Genomic DNA, 9,281 nt, shown 5'->3' with positions numbered 1-9,281 from the left:
AGCTTAACCGTTCTCTCTATATGGTCCAGCCAATCCCCTATCTCTCTTTTCTTTCTGCACATACAGTATATGCACACACATACACACACATTTGAATTCAATTGCAGTGTTCAGTGCTATTTTATTTATTTTGTCTATTCAGTACATTTAGGCTTAAGTCACACACTGAAATTTGTTCTCGCTCTACTTTGTCATGATTATCTGACCAAAATAAGAGCTTAGATGAACTTAAAGGGGCAGTTTGCAATATTAAGAGCCCTGTTTAAAGAACTGAAATTAAAAATAACGACAAGCCTTGCATTAAACTACATAATTATGACTTGTGAGTTGCTTTTTAAAGAAAAAAAAGCTAATTTCCAGGCCAGAAAGGTCGGAAATAAGCTTTATTATTGTCATTGTTGTTTATATTTCTATCTTTGAACTTATACGCATAGAAACAATTTTAGTCAATTATAGCATTACAAGCCATACACCAAACCTAAAAATATAAAAAAAAATATATCCAAGTCTATGTACACATTTTTATTCAGACTAATTTACTTTATTGTGTATGTCATTTTCAAGTCAGGGTTTGGACACATCATTTTTGTAACAAGTAAACATATCTACCACTGTAGAGTAATACAAGTCATTCTTAGATATTGGCCATTACATTGAATGCCGGGCCACCACAAGCCACCAGAACAGCTTCAGCTGTCCTTGTTATAAATTCTACGCATCACTGAAACTGTACTATTGAAATAAACATCATGCATCTAAAAGATATTCCTCAGAAGGTGTTTTGATGAAGGTGGTAAAGAGCACCGTCAAACTTGTCAGTCCAAAATCTTTCATCTCCCATCAGCATGGAAATGTTACGTCATAGGTTAAAGGTGATGACTCTTCCATGTTAATGACAAGTGGACCTAAACCAGTGTTTGTCCTTTGTCACCCATCTGTCTGTGGTGTCCCTTTACACATGCTTTATACCTTTTCCCACAACTGATGAAGACATTTATTTGAGATGCTCAAGTTACAGATGTTGAAGCACCGTGCAGCAGTTGGACTGATGTGTGTCTACTCTGGGAGCAGCTGGACCCTGTTGGGCGTTGGAACCATGGCTCAGTTCAAGGACAATCTGCAGAACGGGAAGTGAGCTCATAACAAATTTGCTTTTGGAAGGGGCAGCAGCGTGCAACTGACATCATGAACTCGCCTTCAAAACATTCCATTGTTGGGCCTGTGAGGGCTGCAAGGCGCTGGAATAGTTTCAGCATTATGACATTCATAACTGGACTTTCTTCTGCTGGACGTTCACACCAAAACCCAGGCACATACTGTATGCAGTGCTCTGAAACAATTCTGTTTTTTTGTAGGATTTTCTAACAATGCTAACTTATTGGCCCTCATAGGTAATATATGGTGCATATGGTGCAACTGTGATTATTTGTGATAAACAATTCCTTTTGTATTAACGCCAAAGGTTCTGCTGCTAAAAGTTCATTCTGTTCTTAGATTTGGTCACATCTACTCTACTTGCAGACAAAGCTAAATCAGAACACACAAAACTGTTCTGTTCTTGATTTTACTCTTAACATGTTTTTTCCCCAAGTAGACATGTAACATTGAGATATTTCTATCACTTTTTCTTTATATAAACCTTTCTAAACAAATTAAACTCTCATGAGATTTTTTTTTAATAAAATTATTTTTTGGCTTAAATGTTATTTTCCTCTAAGGGAAATATACACTTGTTCTTGTATCTACACTCATTCCATCTTTCTGTCAATGTAACAGGAGTGAGAAGGTTCCACAGCAGAATAGATGTCATTTAGGTGCTAGATGATCCTCAGCACGGGGGGCACAGTGGCTTAGTGGTTAGCACGTTCACCTCACACCTCCAGGGTCGGGGTTCGATTCCCACCTCCACCTTGTGTGTGTGGAGTTTGCATGTTCTCCCCGTGCCTCGGGGGTTTCCTCCGTGTACTCCGGTTTCCTCCCCCGGTCCAAAGACATGCATGGTAGGTTGATTGGCGTCTCTGGAAAAATTGTCCCTAGTGTGTGAGTGTGTGAATGAGTGTGTGTGTGTGCCCTGCGATGGGTTGGCACTCCGTCCAGGGTGTATCCTGCCTTGATGCCCGATGACGCCTGAGATAGGCACAGGCTCCCCGTGACCCAAGATAGTTCGGATAAGCGGTAGAGGATGAATGAATGAATGAATGATCCTCAGCACTTCAGTGACATGAACTTTGTGTGTTTAAAGTTTTTTCAATTTGGTTAATCTTGTAAATGTGAAGCAAATTGTTTCATCTTTAGTAGTATCAGATTCTGACCACAGCACCACTCTTAGTATAACATCCGGATCTGTTCTTCAGAAAAAAAAATCTTTAAGAGGAAATCCTATTCTTTTCTAAAAGTAATTAAGAAAAAAAATAGCATTAAAAGCAGGTTCTAATACAAGAGGTCTCTGGTAAATTAACTGACATCTGAACTTTTTTCTTCATCATGCACTGTGATTTTCTTTGTTACCTCGTTTTCGTTGTTCAGACAGACCAGCATCCTTAGCAAAGTCGACGCCTTTTAGTTTAGGAATTTCTTAGTAAAGATTCCTTTTGAATAGGTTTTAAGGAGAAGCTCTTATTAAGCCGTAGATATTCTGTTTAGTGGCACTTGAGCCAGAGAACTCTTAAGGGTAAGATAAAATTCTTTGTGAACACCGCAGCTGTTTCCTTGGTGTTCAGTTTGGACCGATGGACATTGTTAAGGGAAGTTAACACATTGTATGTGGGCAGTGTGCTATGGTAGGTTTACCTGATAAAACACAATTCAAAGTGTATGATATACTGTAAATATCTCTTTGGCACACCTCCTGTCACTCCTCCTTCTAAATTGTGTTGAATGTCTCGTGACATTCAACACAATTTACAGCACACAGATGTGCTACTTTACCCTCACACAATACTCATTATACAGTGCAATAGACAGGGGGAGTGGCTTTTTCAATCATAACTGAAATCACAGTTTAGAATCCCATATTAGGTAAAAGTCCAACTATTTATCCTCCTTATGCATAGTACCTACAGTATAATACACTTTGTAGTTTGCAGAGAATAGGAAGTAGGGTGCATTACGGACACATGACACTTTATGATGTGACCAGTTCCTTAACATCGTGTTCTAGTGAAGTTTTTAATCTCACTTTTGTTTTATTGTTCTGCTTCATATTGTACATAAAAAAATCCTGTACCTGTATGCTTCCTGAATTCGTTATGGCCTTATGGGCTTCCAAAAAGCACCTTTAAATGAATTTTTCTCTTTTGCTCTGTAATTCTGTAATGGTTTTCCTTAGGCCCCATGCTGGGGAGATTCCCCTGGGCCACTTTAGCCACTCTGCTCTTTTACTCCCTTTTTTCCTCCTCTAATCCATCATGGCAAATTTCCTCTGCTCTCTCTTTCGCTCATCAGCTCTAATGTTTAACTCTGTTTCTCTCCCACTTGTCTCTTTCTTTATTTCCCTCCCACATTTATTCTTTGACACTATTTCTAATTCTTTCCATTGAACTCCTATGCTCTCGTATTTTGAACTGATGTATTTTCTTCTTCATGGAAGTCTATGTTCATGATTACAATTCTTTATTTGCGTTTGTCTTCCTGTGCTTCTTCCTTCTCTTAGCTGCATGTGATTATTCACTTCCCTCTCTTTCTCTGCCACTCTCTTTCACAGTCAGTGCTTTATGTGTGTCTAAGCTTCGCATTGGTTCTTTCTCCCTCTTCCTCATGGGCTCCCTTTCATTTGCAGCTTTCTTTTCTTTTTTATCCCTTTATACTTCCTTCCTTCCTTTCTTCCTCTCTCAGTTTGTTACTCTCCACCTCTCTTCTCTCTGTCTGTCTGTCTGTCTGTCTGTCTCTCTCTCTCTCTCTCTCTCTCTCTCTCTCTCTCTCTCTCTCTCTCTCTCTCTCTCTCTCTTTCTACCCTTCCCCCATGCAGCTGGTGCCCTGGGCTCTTGGTCCAGATGGTGTAGAGGGGAGGCAGGGGTTTGTTCTCCTCAACGCCCCACAGCAGGTCTTCTGTCCTGGGTAGCTTTACGCTGGCTTCCCTGCCTCGGCTGGAGACCCCCCTCCCACCACCACCCCAACTACTGCCAGCATTAATCTCCTAAACGATCCCGCCAGAAGCAGGATCAATACTCATTTACAGAGACACAGCCTGATCCCTTAATGTAGAGCACGGAGGATGGCTTTCTGCCTTCACCCCCCTCATCCTTTCCAAGCCCCTGTCTGCCTCCTCCCATGCATTAGAGACACAGAAGGTAAAAAGGGAAAAAACGGTCATGTATAATGACAGAAATAAAAAAAGGAAGGACAAGGAGAAAATGACAGACAAAAATAGAGGTCTGGTGTTCCTGCCTTTTTACTTAATCGGGTAAAAAATATGACTTTGGTTGATGAAGTCACCAAGTTGCTTTAACCTGCTGCTTTCTGCGGGTGCACTGGAGTCAGCACAGAGGCTCTTGAAAAGCGGTCACCTTCTATTTTGCTCTAGATTGGTGGTCCCATCAACACCACTTCAAAATAGTGGCTTCTAACATCCTTGCTATTACTTTAATAACCAGATTTCTGGATGCTGCTTTATATTTGCGGTAGCATTATTTTTACTCTTTGTTTTCCAAGAAAATATGACTTCATGCTAAGACAGCTTGATCCAAGGAAAACGGGAAAAGACTGGACTTTCCATTGAATTACAACTCTGTTTTTTTTCCATTCTGCACTGCTTTAGCATGAAAGCAAAAATGTGAGTGTGTGTGGCTCTCAAAACACCTCGTCATTGAGCTCTGCTGAAGCCAGATTCTTAGTAAAACACGTTTCTCTTGCAGCCAGTGAGTCTGTTATTCAGAATGTTTCAGAATCTGTTAGTGCTCTGGTTTTAGGCCCAATCAGGTTCACTCAATGATGTATACCGTTTATATATGTATACCATGTGTTTTAGACATAATCTTTTGCAAAGTAGATTTTGAAGTTTGCTTACAAAGTTTCTGAGCCATCGGAAAGGGAAGGACAGGGTCTGAAAGAGAGTGAGAAAGAGAGAGAGAGATGGACCTGATTTGGCTTAGAGTCCTAGTGGTACCACAAAAATCTAAAAACACAGGTTAAAATACAGGATTTGAGATTTTTGTGGTATCACTATGGCTCCAAGCTCAGTCAGGTTCATCCAATAAAAATCTCTCTCTCTCTCTCTCTCTCTCTCTCTCTCTCTCAGTCTACCTTTTCTTTTCCAGATAATTACAGTTGGAGCTGATGCAAACTGGTGACGTGGCAGTCATAAGGCACTACAGCGTTATCAACATAGCATCAAGTTTCCCAGAATGATCTGAATGGATCTCACTGCCATTCCAGTTTGGAATGAAATTATTCTACAGGACTCATTCTCCTTTTTTCCATTACAATTCCCCCAAATATTTTAGATATAGGGAAGTATTTGTAGAGATGCATTATAACCTAAATGTTATAAATTAACGTTCTTACAGTATAACATTTGAGTCAAGTGATACAAAGCGACATAACTCTGTCGTTACAATGCCATGGAATTTCCATAGCTAGACATACACAAAAAAATAACTCTGTTCTTGCTGTAAAGGACTTTCCCTTCATTCTAATACACTATATATAACTAGATATAAATAGTCAAGTGTCACATGGTTTTAAAATGATGTGTTATGACATCTTATATCCCAGCTCTGTTAAATGCTTTAATCTGGTCAGAAGGTGTTCATTCATTTGCTATAAACGGCAGCTCTGACAGTAGAGCTGATGACGTGTATATTAATGCATTAATTTTAGTACATTTCTAGTTTATTCACAGGGACTTGTATGGCAAACTAAAAATAAATGGATCCAAAAACATCATCTTTTTTTTAAATATCGAAAAATCTGTTGCTCACCACATAGTGATAGTATGTCACGTAACGTCTAAATAAAGAAAGAATCATGTCAACTGATGCTCTTTGGGGGAAAATATTGGCATGTCGATATAGGTGTAATGTCAATGAATATTATACACAATAAATAATTCTTGGTTTACTTTTTTATTTTCAGAAAGAAAATGTAAGAAAAACATGTCAAGCCTTGTTTTCTGCTTGACTTTGACTGCTGTTCTGCACATGATTTATTAAGAAACTAAAAAGGTTTCCAAGAATGAAAAAACATGTATGAAATCTAGAGCAATTATCACCATTAAAATAAAACTGTTCACACTGTTGCCAAGTACCACTAAGATTCTGTGGATGGTAATGCTCCTGTAATGTGTTGTTCTTTCAGACCTCACCCTAGGAGTGGAGCACTTTGTCCTGCTGAATAATTCACTGGGTGCAGCCACAGTCAGGGGAAAGTACTGAAATGACGAAGGGACTAGCACCTTCGTCAGTCCAGTCTGGCCTTCACGTTAAGTAAAGCAGCACATGTAGCTAAGAGCTACAGGATGCAACAGAAAAGCAACAGCAGACTTGAGATTGAGGCGGTTCTTTAAATGGAATTATTGCATCATTTGACCTACATATTTGAAACATAAACATGATTCCAGGATATTTATCAGATTTGTCACACTCTTAAGTTAATTCGGTGCCCCAAATTTAGTGTGTGTGTGTGTGTGTGTGTGTAATTAAATGATTTTTTAACCACCAGATAAAGAGATTTTGATATGGTGTAAGATAAATATGTTTGCTCTTATTGGTTTTGCTGTATACTGCATTAAATTATATAGATAGTCAATAGAAAAAGCAGTGTTCACTCACTCCTGTACCACACCCAGCTGAAGTCCATCAGAAACCTGATAGTCATCAGCAGGTACAAGAATAGCCCAGCACTGCCCGCCATAACACCAGCACTGCTACACACACGTTTGTGATCTGGAACAGAAAAAAAGCTCTACACCACTCTGTATTGCATGGGAGCTTTTGTTTCACATGACTTTTGTGTTTCCATTAGTATGAATTCAGTTTTTCACATGTTGCCTTGTTGTTTATCATATTTCTGAATATGACATCATATGATCAGAGACTTGTAAATCTAATCTTATAAACTCTGCCTGTTAGGGCATCCAGGATATGCTACTGAACACTCCTAACCATTTCTTTTATTTCTATCTATCTGTCTTAGTATCTCTCTTTCTATCACTCTGTATTCTTTTTCCCAATTTCTCTTGCTTTATCTTATGTCTGCAGCTCCCTCTCTCTCTTTCTCTCTGGTTGTGTGCAACAGCATAAACAGTCCCAGAGGAACAGCGATCTCTTTCATTGGGTGGAGGATTGAATCATCACAGAAAGGGTCCCATGATCCTTGCTGTGCCTTGGGATACACATCACATTCCTTCTTCCTACAGACACACACTCACACACAATTTGACCAACATTATGCTGCCATTGCCTGGAACATGTAAACTCCAATGTTTGTAACAATAAATATAAATCAAAGTGTCCGATAAAATGTTAAAACTAGAAATTTTCCTGTCAGTTTTTTAATTAAGTGATTTCAGGTAAAATGCAACGTCAGGTGAAGTTTCATTTAAGCTCTAATATGCTTTGCCATCAATGCAAGCCATCAATCAGAACTTGACCTTCATCTACTGCTCTTTTTACGTAATAAAATTATCCTACTCTGATCTATCATACAAATAAGGAAAACTTGCATTCCAGTAGCAGGCATTCTATCCTTACCAATATGTTAAATCATCAGATTTGTACCTTTTATTTATTTTTTTACTACATACTAGAATGCCTTTATGAAATCAATTGAAATTCAGCCACACATTTGTTTAAAGTTATACATATCTATCATGAGGTCAGGTATTAAAAAAAGAGTGTATCTAAGATCGATTGGTTGGAATCACTGATATATCACAAGAAAGTCATAGATTATGTTAGATGAAACATCCAAGAAAATGTAACCATTTTCTACACACCCACACGATCAAAACAAAAAACAAGGCTACGGTGCTTTCTGCATTGACGCCACTAGTTTCCATCCGCCGTAGGTTGAACATATTAAGCTAGGTTGGCCTAATAATAGATGTCCATGCATGTCTCTGGTCACTTGGGGCTCACTGGGTTATTCAGAGAGATCTTCTGTTTGAAGAATAGTTTAGGATGATGTGAGCTATGCTGAGGCGCAGCCACATGGACGGTACAGGGTGGCAGTTGGCACACTTGAAATAAGCCTTTCCACCTCAGCTCATCTCTGAGATATCTATTACACCTCCGTAAAGCATGCAGAGCTATCTTATTCTATCTAGCCTCTGCCGAGTTAAACTGTTGTTGTGCCATATGCATCTCCATTAAGCATCAGAAACTGTATAGCAATTATGAAACCAATACGGTGATTTAATTATGTAGTCTTTTCTTTCAAAACAAAAAAAACAAAAACAAATTAGATATAGGTGTGAATTAGTGGTTCTCAAACGTTTTGCAGTCTGGGATGACTTTAACTGTAAGAAAAATTCCATAGACCCACTCAGTACAAATGTATTTTACAAACATCATTGAATTAATTTATTCAAATTATTAAGAGCCCTAGAAGTTGTGCCTGAATGGTTCACCCACAGAACACCTTTTATTCAAATTCCCATTTGTCCAACCTAACGTTATTAAAAGATTTGGACTTAACCCATTCAGTTCAAACTATTTTTTTTATTTAATATTTAATTTTTTAAATTTAAATATAAGGGGTTTGCACCTCTGAAAATATAAAGACTGTATATATGACTGAAAATATAAAGTCCCATGACTATGCTGTTATTATGAGAACCATGGTCATAAAGGTGGTCTCAATGGAACAAACAATGGAAGTGTGTTCTTGCCCTCTGTTGGCATACCATGACTAGAAACCTGGACACACCACAACTTATTTTTCATTCATTCCACCTAAAATAATTGTTTTATCCTGGTCATGGTAAACAAAAAATATGGCAGGAACACTTGCATTGTAGTGGTTAACGGAGATGCCATTCAATCTCAGGGTATCATGCACACACACAGACACAGAGACACATACACACATACACAGACAGAGACACACAAACACAGACAGACACACACACAGACACACACAGGCAGAGACACACACACACAGACAGACACACACACACAGGCACACACACAGGCAGAGACACACACACAGACACAGAGACACACACACACACATACACAGACAGAGACACACACAGACACACACAGGCAGAGACACACACAGACACACACAGAGACACACAAACACAGACAGACACACACAGACACACACACAGGCAGAGACAC

This window comes from Tachysurus vachellii, chromosome 2, assembly GCF_030014155.1.
Source record: "Tachysurus vachellii isolate PV-2020 chromosome 2, HZAU_Pvac_v1, whole genome shotgun sequence".
Lineage (NCBI taxonomy): Eukaryota > Metazoa > Chordata > Actinopteri > Siluriformes > Bagridae > Tachysurus > Tachysurus vachellii.
The sequence above is the reverse complement of the archived record's forward strand: the minus strand, read 5'-3'. Positions refer to the sequence as shown.